The sequence below is a fragment of the Siphateles boraxobius genome, unplaced genomic scaffold, assembly GCF_051911475.1.
Source record: "Siphateles boraxobius isolate OS27281-9 unplaced genomic scaffold, OSU_SipBor_1 63, whole genome shotgun sequence".
In the NCBI taxonomy this organism is placed as follows: Eukaryota; Metazoa; Chordata; class Actinopteri; order Cypriniformes; family Leuciscidae; genus Siphateles; species Siphateles boraxobius.
The window spans coordinates 2,210,001-2,226,609 of NW_027509190.1; positions in this window are offsets into that span (position 1 = coordinate 2,210,001).

Sequence of the window (16,609 nt, forward strand, 5' to 3'; positions counted from 1 at the left end):
TATTAGACTGATGATAATAGTCATTAAAGGAAAATAATGCTAGGAAAAAGAACAAAAACTCACTGCTACTTGTCTGGAAAGCCTCTTCACACGCTTCAATGCTGTTGACTTGCCGCGCTCTTATCGTTATTGTAAACTTGTGTCAAAGGCGCAGTTGTTTGTAGCAAATAGCAAGCCCGCGGCACTCTAGGTAACAGCCAGCGAGTGTACTGACACCTAGCGATTAGAAAATATACACGCACCATATTCTCTCTGAAACAAGATTCTTCCGAAATCAATAGGAGCGTTTCGTTTTCAGTCTTTTCTCTAGGGGTTCGAACCTGAGAACTCATGCTTTCAAAGAAGGTCCCAGTTTCAATTCACTCGAACATCCAGAGCACATCAAGGACACGCGCCGTGCACAAAAAGAGTAGTTTGAAGGACGGGGTGAGGAGAGGTGGTGACATGGAGCTCAATTTTAATGGCACCCAGAAAACTCACCGGATTCGAACCGGGGTTGCTGCGGCCACAACGCAGAGTACTAACCACTATACGATCACAGCGAGCTACCGGTCTACCCGACATGTCCCAGACTACAAAGGGGCGTTGTCACCTTTAGCTTGTAGACAAAACTGTTTCTTACCAACATAACTCTTTACAAGGGTAATCCTGTAACAGTGACTTTTTTTCCTTTTATAAAGTTTAAGCTAGGCCTCCAGAAGGTTACAAACTAAAGCAGGCGCATGCTGTCAATGCTGGAAAGCATCTTCACATGCTTTTATTGTTACTGTAAACTTGCGTCAAAAGCCATGTTGTTTGGAACAAATAGCAAGCCCACGGCACTCTAGGTAACAGCCAGTGAGTGTACTGACACCTAGCGATTAGAAAATATACAGCGTATAATTAATGTTTTATTATTGTTTTGAAGTTATTTTAGTTATTTGAAAATTACTTATGTTGCCTTTGAAATTAAGGCACAAGAGATGTAATTCTAGTATATAGTGTGAATATATACATTTATTGTGTGAAATTCTAGGAACTCGCTTTAAGAATAAAATTAAAAGGCAGACACGTGAGTGAACTTTAGCAACTGTGGCCCATCCCAAATCGACAGGAATTTTGACAATTACCGCATGATAGTTACCAAATTTGTAAATGATTCAGCAGCAGTAGAAAAAATAACTATGTTTGCTTTCTCACTATTCTACTCTTTCTTGCTTTTTACAGAGGTTAAAAGTAATAAAGGAGAGATTTCCCCTTTAGACTCTCGGTTTGGAGATAGAATTTCACAGAATCTATCTTTGAGACCGACTGTACCTCATCCTACACATAGTTCCACACTACCCCTGCCTGGAAAAGAGCCCACATTCTTTACAAGTAAGTTAATGGTCTTTATACATATACTATTTCAAATGAAGTGACCGAAAAATGTGTTTGGACATTTGTTTGAATGTTCTTGCCTTTTATTACAAAATATAAACCGAAGTGGCATTTAATTTTGGGTTCATGTGCACAATACATGTTGTTACTCTGCTAGGACACCCATGTGGACTTGAAGATGAAGATGAGCTGATTTAATTCATTATTTAGATGTTAGAAGATCTTTAAAGAAGGAGCTGCATTATGACTGGATGATTATAAATGAGTAAATGAATGAAGTAATACTTAAGTCATGCTGTCAGAACTATACTGACTGAATATGAATTTAACAGAATAAATTAGTGACGGAATAATGTTATTTGACTTGTTAGGTGAGCATTGTTCATGAAATACATTTACCAAAGGGTATGCAAATTGCAGACACATTTTCCCTCAGGTGACCGCATATACATTATTATTCAAATATTTGTATCATTTAAATTGCATGTATATTGTCATGTAATCGTATTGTTATCGTGTTGAATGGATTGTGACGATAAGAAACAGTACACCTAACAAGTCAAAGAACATTATTCCGTCACTAATTTATTCTGTTAAATATATGCTTAAAATATATGTTAACAGTGCAGTAAGATGTAATGTGCAGTAGTATGGAGGACCAAACCTGCAATTAAAAATGAATCAATAAATGAATTAATAAATAGATAGATAAATAAATGTGATAATAGGAAAATAAATAAAGGAATAAAAGACTTGATAAAATAAACATGATTCATTTTAATCAAATGTATTTTTGTATATTTTTCCCCTAATTTATAATTTTTTGCTTTTATATTTTAATGTATTTGTATTATTTTTAATTGTATTTATTTATTATTTTATTTATTTGTTTGTTCCATTTATTCTTATATTTATTTATGCATTCATTTATTTGTTTATTTATTTATTCCAATATGTATTTATTTCCAGATTTATTTATTTTAATCTTTATTTATTTTTAATTTTCTGTCTTTAGTTTTATATCTATTCTTACATTTTTTTGATGTGCATGATAATTAGGTTGGTTGGTCTTGCTTACCAAATATAAATATTAATTAACAAATAAATAAAAGCAGAAAATAAATTAAGGGAAATAATACAAAAATTAGTTTGATAAAGAATAAATCATATTTATTTTATCAAGTCGTTTATTCCTTTATTTATTTTCCTATTATCAAATTTATCTTTTTATTTGTTTACATGTTTATTTATTAATTTTTAATTTCTGCGGGTTTGGTCCTCCTATTGTCACGTCCTCGGGTGGATGAAGAAAATGAAGGTAGGCGAAGTTACAAAATAGCAAAGGTTTTATTCCAATAAGTAAATACCCAAACAAACAGAACAGTGTGCTAGTGCACAAACAATAACCAGCAAAGACAAGCGTGAGAGGGGAACTTAAATACACAGATAATGACAAGGGCAACAGGTGACGGTGATGATGATGATGAGGGTGATGAGGCGCAGGTGCAGGTGATGATGACAGGGGATGCTGGGAAGTGTAGTGCAGACAAGGACAGACAGGTGCAGACGAGGACTGTGACATTACTCCCCCCTCCCGGTAGGCATCCTGGAGTCTGTAACGGGAAGGCGGACCGGGTACAGGAGGATGGACTCCAGGATGGACCAGGCGGCCATGGCGGAGCAGGACGTGGGCGTGGCCATGGCAGAGCAGGACTTGGGCGTGGCCATGGCGGAGCAGGACTTGGGCGTGGCCATGGCGGAGCAGGACTTGGGCGTGGCCATGGCGGAGCAGGACTTGGGCGTGGCCATGGCGGAGCAGGACTTGGGCGTGGCCATGGCGGAGCAGGACTTGGGCGTGGCCATGGCGGAGCAGGACTTGGGCGTGGCCAGGGCGGAGCAGGACTTGGGCGTGGCCAGGGCGGAGCAGGACGTGGGCGTGGCCAGGGCGGAGCAGGACGTGGGCGTGGCTGAGCAGACGAAACCTCGGGCGTCCAGGGTGGAGCTGTCGGCCCCTCGGGCATCCAGGGCGGTGGGGACCCTTCGGGCGGCCATGGCGGTGAAGACCCTTCGGGCGGCCATGGCGGTGAAGACCCTTCGGGCGGCCATGGCGGTGAGGACCCTTCGGGCGGCCACGGCGAGGGCCTATGGCCCCCCCCAAAAAAATTAAAGGGGAGAGTGACAGAGTCATTACCAGTCTCTGGGCTGGACGGAACCAGCGGTGAAGGGGTCTCTGGGCTGGACGGGACCAGCGGTGAAGGGGTCTCTGGGCTGGACGGGACCAGCGGTGAAGGGGTCTCTGGGCTGGACGGGACCAGCGGCGAAGAGGTCTCTGGGCTGGACGGGACCAGCGGCAAAGGAAGCTCAGGGCTGGACTGGACCAGCGGCAAAGGAAGCTCAGGGCTGGACTGGACCAGCGGCAAAGGAAGCTCAGGGCTGGACTGGACCAGCGGCAAAGGAAGCTCAGGGCTGGACTGGACCAGCGGCAAAGGAAGCTCAGGGCTGGACGGGACCAGCGGCGAAGGAAGCTCAGGGCTGGACGGGACCAGCGGCGAAGGAAGCTCAGGGCTGGACGGGACCAGCGGCGAAGGAAGCTCAGGGCTGGACGGGACCAGCGGCGAAGGAAGCTCAGGGCTGGACGGGACCAGCGGCGAAGGAAGCTCAGGGCTGGACGGGACCAGCGGCGAAGGAAGCTCAGGGCTGGACGGGACCAGCGGCGAAGGAAGCTCAGGGCTGGACGGGACCAGCGGCGAAGGAAGCTCAGGGCTGGACGGGACCAGCGGCGAAGGAAGCTCAGGGCTGGACGGGACCAGCGGCGAAGGAAGCTCAGGGCTGGACGGGACCAGCGGCGAAGGAAGCTCAGGGCTGGACGGGACCAGCGGCGAAGGAAGCTCAGGGCTGGACGGGACCAGCGGCGAAGGAAGCTCAGGGCTGGGTTCATGGGCTGAAATGAATGTGTGTGCTGCCCACACACACACAACAGCCATGGATCCCACAAGTAGCACTGCGTCATCCAGAGCTGGCTGGACGGTCTCTGGCTGGACGGTCTCTGGCTGGACGGTCTCTGGCTGGACGGTCTCTGGCTGGACGGTCTCTGGCTGGACGGTCTCTGGCTGGACGGTCTCTGGGACTATAGCCTTCCTGGCAGCACGTGCTGATAGAAGTGGGGGATCGGCGATGCAGGAAACCAGTCCTGGACGTCCATATACCGATCCGGTGGCTGGTTTGATGGTGGGCGTGATGGAGATGGCTGGAGACGGTGATTGTGTGGCAATGTCATCCACCTCACCAATGGTGAAGGTTGAGCCACACAACCACAGCACATGATCTAGGTAACTGGCAAAGGTTCCTGGAAAAGCTGCTGCTGGGGCTTGCTGGTACAGATGACTGTCTAAGCCCAACCAAAAGACAGTTTTAAAGACATCATCTGACCAGCTTACCCCAGCAGAGAGTTCCAGGAACTCGGCGATGTAATCCTCTATAGACAATCCATTTTGGAAAGTGGTGAGTAGAGAGTGAGCTGGGTAAACCGGGTAGAGAAGAATTCCCATGCTGACTCCTTGTTGGGCTGGTTATTCTGTCACGTCCTCGGGTGGATGAAGAAGATGAAGGTAGGCGAAGTTACAAAATAGCAAAGGTTTTATTCCAATAAGTAAATACCCAAACAAACAGAACAGTGTGCTAGTGCACAAACAATAACCAGCAAAGACAAGCGTGAGAGGGGAACTTAAATACACAGATAATGACAAGGGCAACAGGTGACGGTGATGATGATGATGAGGGTGATGAGGCGCAGGTGCAGGTGATGATGACAGGGGATGCTGGGAAGTGTAGTGCAGACAAGGACAGACAGGTGCAGACGAGGACTGTGACACCTATAATGTAATTAATATCAGACACACACATATATTACATTTAAATTAGAAACAAATATATATATATATGTGTACAATTTAATGGTATAATTTAACGTTTTTAATTAGTTAACTTGTTAACTTTTTATATATACATATATACATTTTTAAAGCAATTTAAATAATGAATATTAAATAATGCAAATTTAATAAACAGTACGTGCTCTAAGGCTGCATTTATTCAGTTAAGAAACAGTAATATTATGGAATATTATAGCATTGTAAAATAACTCTTTTATGTATATCACTGATGCTTTAGTATTAACTGTCTTATTTCATTTTGTTACTGTAAGTATTTAAATGCTTATGCTGAGACACTAATGAATACATTCTGATTTCAGAACAGAATCATGAAGAAAACAGTGTTCTTCCCAGGGAAAGTCAAAGTGTCTTTCAGGAAAGGCCCGTCGGGCCATTTACGCCGGGACCCATCAGAAGAGGCAAAAAGAATTAAAGACAACCCTTCACTGCAGGACAAGTCAACACCTCAAAGAGAAGATCTGGTCAAGTTGAACGCTTGTGTTCTCTTGTGTTACATAGAGGAGGGGATGTCTCTGACAAGCAAGAGGTGTTGGGAGAATGCATTCTTCAGTTCGGCAAGTACAAGGGCAAGTCTTTCAAGTTGTTATTAGAGAATGATGTCAGCTATGCTTTGTACCTGTCCGATAAGGTTGAGGAAGAAGAACAGGCTGGGCAGTGCAACCCAGAGGGTCCATGCAAGGATAGCCTCATTTCCTTTCTTGAGTATTCAAGAAGCTTCAAGGAAATTGAAGATCTTAAACAGTATCTGTCTCAAAGGCCAGATCCAGTGCCAGTTTTGACAGAGGATGACAATACTGTTGGATTTGGATCCAGAGCACAAGACACTTGGAGGAAGATTTGGGATACCAGGGCAGACGGAAATGCTTTCTTTATAATGAGGCAGAAGTGTGTGCCAGGCAGCAAAATGTACAATTTGCAGCAGTATCTTTTAAAACAGCAGCAAAAACAGATGACCAAAAACACTCCTCCGATGCCCTCACCATCAGCTTCCGCTGCAAGATGAAGGGGGTGGATTGGAATCCACTGCTGCTTCAATGTATATGTAATGATTGATTATAATTAAGGTATTAATCAATATTTTTCCTTCTAAATATCAAATGAATTGAATGACTTCTCTGGAGATTTTACTTTATTTATATAAGTTACCAGTGTGATTACTGAAATGTTCTTTTCATGTATTCTTTAATGTCTGTATTTGATATCTGAATGCAGTGCTTGCTTATTTAACACAGCTTCCAGAAATGAAATAGGGACTTGTTTTGTGTTTGAGAAAGGTCTTCAATGTGTTTAAACATATAGGGGTCATTGAAGCCAATCGTTTAAGTGGCCATTTCTTTGTTAAAGCCTTTCTTTCCAGTTAGACTAAAGTTTAGCTATCCTTGAGAGAAAGAAGGTTACCCTTAATAACAAACTATCATTTAGATGGAAGTGAATCAATCAAAACTAACTTTAGCTGGAAAAAACATTTTTCAAGAGCCACTATAAAACCAAACCAATCTCTGTTACCTTAAATTATATCTTTATCTCTGTAAAGCTGCTTTGAAACAATCTACATTGTTAAAAGCGCTATATAAATGAGGATGACTTGACTTGACTTGACTTGTATTGTGTTTGAGAAAGGTCTTCAATGTGTTAAAACATATAGGGGTCATTGAAGCCAATCGTTTAAGGGGCCATTTCTTTGTTAAAGCCTTTCTTTCCAGTTAGACTAAAGTTTAGCTATCCTTGAGAGAAAGAACGCATTATCTTGATGTTTTGAGAGGACTCTCCTGTTTATAGTGAGAGCCTGGCCAAATCCAACCTTGGAAAAGCTGTGTGTCGGTGTGTGTGTGTTAGTCTTCTTGGTTACAGGTTAAGGAACCACTGGCATTATTGGAGATTGACTGAGTTGTTGTTCTGGACATGCTGGCGCCCAGCAACCCAAATCTGCGACCTGGAAGGTCATGACGTGCCTAACTTCAGCTGCGTAATCGATGGAGATATGCTTCAGTCTATCTGTATATGTGTGGAAAATTACTGTGTTTATCTATTTCATAGCCAATGAGAATCATTCATCCTGTAAGCAATGACGTAGCTTAGACCTTGGAAATCGTATAACTGCTGTGATCTTTGTAACTGTAAGCGGGGCGGCCTACGAACTCCTGTGCGAGTATTGAAGCTGACTTCTGCTGATGAAACTGCAAACTATCTTCAGTAAATATTTTCTTTAATTTTTTATAATTCTGACTCTGGGTCTTCATTCTTCATATCTGGTTCTGGGTCTTTAACTGTATACCCCTTACAGTTTGGTGGAGGATGCGGCGGGCAATCATTCCGTGGTGACATCTCTGGCAAATCAACACACAAGGTAGTAAGCTTTTATTAATTGTTAGGGCTGTCAGACTGGAAGAGATTTTGAAGGAGAGCGGGAGAGCCTTCACTCCGATGAGGCGAGTGGAGGAGTAAGTAGCCTTCACTCCGATGAGGCGAGTGAAGGAGTAAGTTGTAGGCCTACTGCTGAGAGGATAAGAAGTCGCTGAGAGCGTCGTTAAGGGTAACGGCAGCAGACAGCGCAAGCGAAGCGTGCTCTGTGTGGGCCCCGCTGGGCATTAATGGTGTAGCACCACCCCAGCAGAGTACGTCCCTGGACGGGAGGTCCAGTGGCACCGTAAACCTGCTCAATCTCTTCCATCTCAGATAGGGGATCCCCGAATTTAGTGAATCAGGCAGTTAGGGATACCAACAAAAATAGGGTTGTTTGCCAGGGATGCATCAGGAACGATCCCGAGAGAGAAAAAAAAAAGAAAAAAAAAGTTGTGACCCAAATTGGCATGGACCAGTATATGTAACTGTGATTTTGGAGTATACTCTGCAGTTTCATCACGGAGAAGCCAAGCTGTGTTGTTCAAAGATCGCCGCCTCCATTTCTGCAATGACTTCAGGTGAGTTTGAACTGTTATTAAGATATGGCAGACAAACTGAGTAACTTGATCAGTAACCTGAACAGTCCTGAAACTAATAGTGAGACAGAAAAGAGCGAACGCTGTAAGCAGCTGTGCTCTGAAGCCCTCACTTCAGAGAAATTTGCAGAAATTATTAAGTAAATGGTTGTCTTGATAAGTTTTGCTTCTGTTTGGAAATTTAAACAACAACTTGACTGGCTACAAACAAACAAAGAAACTGAAAAATTAAAATGTTGAGCCTTGTATTGCTTACGATGATTACAAAAAGCAAGTATATTAAATTATGGGTCGAAGATCATTTCCTTGGACAAGTGTGACTAAAGTTAAACAGACACTTTGTGAAAACAACTTAGAATATTTTGCAGCTTATGACAATTAATGTTCTGCCAATAATAATGATGAAGATTATGATTGGGCTATTATGATTAAATCAGCCACTGCTGGACTGTAAAAGAATACAGAGAACTGCTTATCAGCTCGGTTTGGATTCCTGAATGGGACACACTGCTTCAAGGGTGTGCAGTAAGTTGGAGCCGAGAGTGTTTTAATGGTGGTCATCAGGACCATTTAATACGTAACTGTAAATGCCCACCGAGAAGGTGTTTAAAATGTGATAAAATGACAACACATTTTTGGTAATAATATTGGTTTGAAAGTAGATCAGTGTTTAAATGACGACAGTGACATTTTTCGTCTGAGAAATAAGAGATAAAAAGGTCAAAAGATTGAAGTCTTAAAGTGAATCCTTTTGAAGAAAATATCTATAATAGTAATTTCTATAATAGTAATTTTTATAAGTGAATTGATGAATACAGGTTGATGTAAAATTAATGACTCCAACAGATGTGAGTTGCAAAATATATCAAAGTAACTAAAAGGATGATTGTGTTGTAATTAAACATTTTAAAAAGGTTTTAGATGATATAGAGAGACTAATCTCACAGATGATTTACAATAACTGCAAAAGTATCACAAGCAGAGAGTGCTTGCCTCGTCAAACTTATAGTGTGAATCCTAATTGGAGATTGATAAACTCCAAGAGAAAACTAAAGTCAAATATTAAACTATGGTTGAGAACTTGACAATTAAAATTGAGATTGAGAAATGTGAAACGTTATTGAGAACTAGAATAATTATTTTTATGTAAGAACAAATAAGCAGAAGTAGTAGGCTACTGAATTAACAGTTGCTAAATGTAAAATGTGTAGAAAGGCATCTGATTAAACAAACAGCTTGAAAAGTTGACCATGAAAGAGCTAGAAGCTGATGTTTTGCTTTCAAAAGATAAGTCTGCTATTGGCTGTAATGAAACAGTTCGCTTATCTAAATCTGATGTGTGCTGTGGCTGAAACAGCCAGTGCGACAGAGACTCAATCTGAATGGAAATTTGTAATGTCTAGATTCCCTGACGTGGGCAAAAGACAACTGTAAAACTATGTTTATTTGAAAACACATGTAATTTCTGGCAAAGATGCCTTAAGCTGGGATAGAGTTAAAAGATGGTAGATAAAAGTTTGATGTTAGAAGTATATGAGAGAGCAGTGTACCAGTCTTGAATGCCTCTCTCTCATTCAATGTCAGCTAAAAGCTGTTATCTGAGCCTGTGTCATAAGTGATAATAAGCTATTTATAGTAAAGCACAGTGTTTCAGTTGAAAACCATAGACACAGAGATGTTAAAAGAAATCATTACCATTCAGAGGGCAATTTGTATTTAAATGTTAAAAATGTTAAAAGTAAAACTGAATTACTTTAAAGAAGTCTTTAAAATAATACAGACCTTAAACGATAGAGGTGACATTTTGATTAGCGTATTTTAGGACCAGTAACAACTTTGTCTCATTTAGTCTCCACCATTCAGGACCGATGGCTCCGGCTACAGATGAAGTACACTGAATGTACGGCTGTGATCTAAATTCACTGAGTATAGTCTAAGTAGCTAGGTTGCTGCTTTTAAGATAGTTAATGGATTTAAGTGATTAAATACTGTTGTTATTAACCTGTCTCCCTGTGAACACTATTAGGCAATCGGAATGGCTCTGGTGACTCTTGAACGTGCCTTTCCTAAGCTCCAGAAAACAGCTGAGTTCTGTTGAAGAAAACTGATTGTATTGGGAAAGAGCGGTCACCAGTGTGTACGTGTGTACGAGTGGCTACTCAATGACGGGATGATCTTCCTGGCCAGGGGACAGCCTAACGCAGGGGGTCACGAACATTGGGCACCTCCGGATGGAGGTGTTATTTGTGAGAAAGGTATGAGAGTTGAGCGCTGATTACTGGAGGCCACCGGGGTCAGCAGAGCATTGAGAAGTGAGATGCGCTGTGAGGTTAAAATTAATGTTACGGCAGTCTGACCCAGAAATGTGAGTTCCTCTATACCACTCACCAGAAACCGCATTGATTGTATGGCTTGTTTTTCATTGTGACAAGTGTCTGCAACTATGCCAGGGGACGACACCCTGAAGAGAAGAAAATTAAAGATAAATAGCTAACGGGAGTGGGCTTTCAGGAGCCAGCTGATTCCATGAGTTGATTGCCATTATTTGCTGCGGAGACAGTAACAAAACTTAATTATATGAGGGACATGATGTTGGTTGCCATATGGGCAAGTAAAATGTATAGAAGAGTTAATGTTGAGCTAATATGTCTATAACATAGTTTTAACTCCTGAAGGTCGTTAGGCATGGTGGTGGCTAAAGATGAAGACAGGCTTTTGTAGGTTTGAGAAGAGTCTGGATAACAAAGGTGAATGGTAAAAGGTTAATGTAATAAATTTAATATTACATTTTGTCTAAATTACAGTCTTAGGAGGCTGTTGAAAAGATTATTTGTTTATGGCGCTTTTCCATTACCAGTACCAGCTCGACTCGGCTCGACTCGCCTCGGCTCGCCTCGACTCGGCTCGCTTTTCGCTCCGTTTTCCATTGCAGATAGTACCGCCACAAATAGTACCCGGTAGTCATAGCGAAGCGGCAGGAAACTGCCGTGACGTATTCTTATACGCGACACACATCCGCTACCCACACACACAGGACAATGGGGGAAATCGAGTATATGCTGTTTTTGATCCTCGGGATGTGGCTGTTTCTCACAGCAAGAAGACAAACGTTGTTTCATGAGAGGCTGAGGGCAGAAAAACGAAACACTGCTGAAAAAAACAGGAGAGTTTGGGAATTACTACAGAGTTCAGACTACGAGACGAATCCGGTTGTTCAAAGCCGACGCAAGAGGGTAAGTTATGCTAACATAGCTAACGTTTGCATATGTGTAAATACTATACTATATGCAAAGTATTTAATCAACTTTATAGCTACCAGTATTACGTACTAAAATGTGCATGGTTTATGTGTTTCAGATCTGTTTAGCTTTGCAAAGTCGCCGCGGCAAACCGTCTGTTTGGGCTTTCAACCGAGCTACCGAGTGGTGGGATGTTATTGTTCCTGGTTTCACAAACGCGCAGTGGGTTCAGAACTTCAGAATGTCGGAAGAAACATTCATATATTTGTACAACAAACTGCGTCCAGTGATGGAGAGACAAGGTCCTTCAAGGTGTTGTAGATGGAAAAGGACTGTTCTGGAACGTGTTTGCAGGACTGCCTGGCAGCTTGCATGATGCTCGTGTTTTAAGACTGTCCACATTGTGGGAGTTGGCCAGCCGTGGCAACCACTTTCCAGCTTACACCAGGAATATTGGTGGGGTGAATGTTGCCTACTACATCCTGGGAGATTCTGCCTATCCCCTGCAGAACTGGCTCCTAAAGCCATTCACTGACACTGGACGGCTGACAGTAGAACAGCAGATCTACAACAAGAAAATATGTCGAGCACGGGTAGTGGTTGAAAACGCTTTTGGTAGATTGAAGGGAAGGTGGCGTTGCCTCATGAAAAGAAATGACTGTGATGTTACAATCGTGAAATCTATGATTCTTACTTGCTGTGCTTTGCATAACCTTTGTGAGAGTCATGGAGAGGACTATGACGATGACTGGGATGCACCTGCAGCAGCAGAGCCTGTGGTGCCAGTGGCACAGGGTGTTGAGGAGGAGGGCAGACATGTACGGGAGGGTCTGATGCGTTATTTTAATTGCTAAATAAATACATTATCATTAAATATGTTGTCTCTACTGTTTTTCATTAAAGGTTATCACAGTATAAAATCTGAAAATACTTGTTTAAACCCTTGTAAAAAGGCAAACCATCCAAAAAATACATAATGATCTGGATGATCATACGATCTGGATGAGCTCACAGATACTGTAACATCATATATAAGTTTCTGTGAGGATACATGCATTCCTACCAGGACATTCTTATCATTTACTAATGATAAACCATGGTTTACTGGGAAACTCAAACACCTTCGTCATGCCAAAGAGGATGTTTACAGAAGTGGGGATAAAATCTTGTATAACCAGGCCAGAAACAGACTGACAAAGGAGATCAGAGTTGCTAAAAGGAACTACTCTGAAAAACTGAAAAACCAGTTTTCATCCAACGACCCATTATCAGTCTGGAATGGCCTGAGGAACATCACCAACTACAAGTCACCATCCCCCCGATCTGTGGACAATCAACACCTGGCTGACGATTTAAATTCATTTTATTGCAGGTTTGAAAAGCCCTCATTCACACCACACACCGGCTCTAACCTGCACTTCACACATTCACCATCACCTCCTGCAATCCCACTCCCCCCTCCTGCCATCCAACCTGAGCTTAAGGTCTGTGTGGAGGACGTGAGCCGAGTCTTCAAAAAACAGAAGACTAGGAAAGCCTCAGGCCCAGACGGCATCTCATCTGCTTGTTTAAAAGCCTGTGCTGACCAACTGGCCCCGGTCTTCACACAGATCTTCAATAGATCATTGGAGCAGTGTGAAGTTCCCTGCTGCTTCAAACGCTCCACTATCATTCCTGTCCCCAAAAAAACCAAAATCACTGGACTTAATGACTACAGACCTGTCGCTCTCACGTCTGTGGTCATGAAGTCGTTTGAAAGACTGGTGTTGGCCCACCTGAAGGACATCACTGGACCCCTGCTGGATCCCTTTCAGTTTGCTTACAGAGCAAACAGGTCTGTGGATGATGCAGTCAACATGGGACTGCATTATATCCTGCAACATCTCGACAGACCTGGGACTTATGCAAGGATCCTCTTTGTGGACTTCAGTTCTGCCTTCAATACCATCATGCCTGATCTTCTCACAGCCAAACTGACCCAGCTCTCCATACCATCCTCGATCTGTCAGTGGATCTCCAGCTTCCTGACGGACCGGCAGCAGCGAGTGAGACTGGGGAAACACACATCCAGGACTCTCACCACCAGCACTGGCGCCCCTCAAGGGTGCGTTCTCTCCCCACTGCTCTTCTCCCTGTACACTAATGACTGCACTTCTAAAGACCCCACTGTCAAGCTCCTGAAATTTGCCGACGACACCACTGTCATCGGTCTCATCCGGAACGGTGACGAGTCTGCTTACAGACTGGAGGTTGAACAGCTGGCTGTCTGGTGCAGTTACAACAACCTTGAGCTGAACACGCTCAAAACAGTGGAGATGATCGTGGACTTCAGGAGGAACAGCCCAGCACTCCCCCCACTCACCATCATGAACAGCACTGTGGAAGCAGTGGAGTCATTCAGGTTCCTGGGCACTATCATCTCTCAGGACCTGAAGTGGGACAATCACATTGACTCCATTGTAAAAAAAGCCCAACAGAGACTGTACTTCCTTCGCCAGCTGAGGAAGTTCAACTTGCCACAGGAGCTGCTGATTCAGTTCTACTCAGCCGTCATCGAGTCTGTCTTATGCACTTCCATCACTGTCTGGTTTGGTTCAGCTACCAAATCAGACATCAGGAGACTACAACGGACAGTCCGGACAGCGGAGAGGATCATTGGTGCCCCCCTGCCATCCCTCCAGGACCTGTACTCTTCCAGAGTGAGGAAGAGAGCAGGTAAAATCATCACTGACTCCACTCACCCTGGACACCACCTGTTTGAACTGTTACCGTCAAGACGGAGACTCAGATCACTGGCCACAAGAACATCTCGGCACAGGAACAGTTTCTTCCCACAGGCCATTTCCCTTCTGAACAGTTAACACACCTCCCAAGGCATATGCCTTTAAGTGCAATACTCCCACTGTTTAGTGCAATATCCTACAACTCAGGTGATACTTATACTAAGTGATACTTAGTATTATGTTTCATGTTTCTTGTTGTATTTGTATATGTCCACTGGAAGCCTCAGCACCAAAACAAATTCCTTGTGTGTGCAAGCACACTTGGCAATAAAGCTCTTTCTGATTCTGATTCTGATTCTGAAAAAAGACACTGTTTGTAATAAGTTTCAAAAAGGTTTTATTTAAACACGCATACAAATAGAAAAAAATATAATATTAATATAAATTCACACATCCAACTATATACATATGTTACATGTAGTGCAAACATTAAATTAAAATAAACAAAGGGGTTTCAGTCCAGGGGCGGTGGAACAGCATCCCGCCGGTTCAGTGCCTGGACAAGCTGGCTCAGGGTTCCCAGAAAGGCCTGGTTGAAGGACGACATTGCAGCCATCTCCTCTCTCCTTAAAGCCGCTTCTAGTTCTCGGGCATGTGCTGCATCATCGAGTGCCATCTGTAAATGGCGCTCCCGCTGTGCCCGGTTCAATTCCAGCTGCTCGACATCCGATGTCTGCATCTCCCTCAGGACAGTCAGATGCTCCTGTTCCCTCTTTCGTTTCCTCCGTCCTGGCCAAAAAAATAATTACAATGAATGAGTTATAAAGAAAAACGGACAAGTCACGTTTCATTCAAAGGTTGTGTGTGTTGTAAATTGTTCACATGTATTATCATTACAGCTTCTACATAAAAAAAGACAAGCCCACAACTTACTATTACTTATATAGTATATAACGACTTAACATCTGAGTAAATGTATTTAATGTATTTATTAAACATCTATTTTAGTAAATGTCAACTTTAAAATACCATGTGTACAGTATAGGTGTACGTCTGGAAAGTTATAAAAATACTGAACAGGTTTATTAATGAATCCTGCATTCCCATAACTGGGAATGCTTCCTGTTGTTATTCAAGTACGTTTACGTTATATTAATGAGTTATTGATACGATTAATGATATATTAAAAAGTGTGTACAGATTCACAGACAACAGGCTAGAAGAGTTTACTTTTTCTCCAATTATACTAACCGGTTGCCGGTGTCGACGCTGCTGCGGGTCTCGGTGTACCAGTCTTGAATGCCTCTCTCTCATTCAATGTCAGCTAAAAGCTGTTATCTGAGCCTGTGTCATAAGTGATAATAAGCTATTTATAGTAAAGCACAGTGTTTCAGTTGAAAACCATAGACACAGAGATGTTAAAAGAAATCATTACCATTCAGAGGGCAATTTGTATTTAAATGTTAAAAATGTTAAAAGTAAAACTGAATTACTTTAAAGAAGTCTTTAAAATAATACAGACCTTAAACGATAGAGGTGACATTTTGATTAGCGTATTTTAGGACCAGTAACAACTTTGTCTCATTTAGTCTCCACCATTCAGGACCGATGGCTCCGGCTACAGATGAAGTACACTGAATGTACGGCTGTGATCTAAATTCACTGAGTATAGTCTAAGTAGCTAGGTTGCTGCTTTTAAGATAGTTAATGGATTTAAGTGATTAAATACTGTTGTTATTAACCTGTCTCCCTGTGAACACTATTAGGCAATCGGAATGGCTCTGGTGACTCTTGAACGTGCCTTTCCTAAGCTCCAGAAAACAGCTGAGTTCTGTTGAAGAAAACTGATTGTATTGGGAAAGAGCGGTCACCAGTGTGTACGTGTGTACGAGTGGCTACTCAATGACGGGATGATCTTCCTGGCCAGGGGACAGCCTAACGCAGGGGGTCACGAACATTGGGCACCTCCGGATGGAGGTGTTATTTGTGAGAAAGGTATGAGAGTTGAGCGCTGATTACTGGAGGCCACCGGGGTCAGCAGAGCATTGAGAAGTGAGATGCGCTGTGAGGTTAAAATTAATGTTACGGCAGTCTGACCCAGAAATGTGAGTTCCTCTATACCACTCACCAGAAACCGCATTGATTGTATGGCTTGTTTTTCATTGTGACAAGTGTCTGCAACTATGCCAGGGGACGACACCCTGAAGAGAAGAAAATTAAAGATAAATAGCTAACGGGAGTGGGCTTTCAGGAGCCAGCTGATTCCATGAGTTGATTGCCATTATTTGCTGCGGAGACAGTAACAAAACTTAATTATATGAGGGACATGATGTTGGTTGCCATATGGGCAAGTAAAATGTATAGAAGAGTTAATGTTGAGCTAATATGTCTATAAC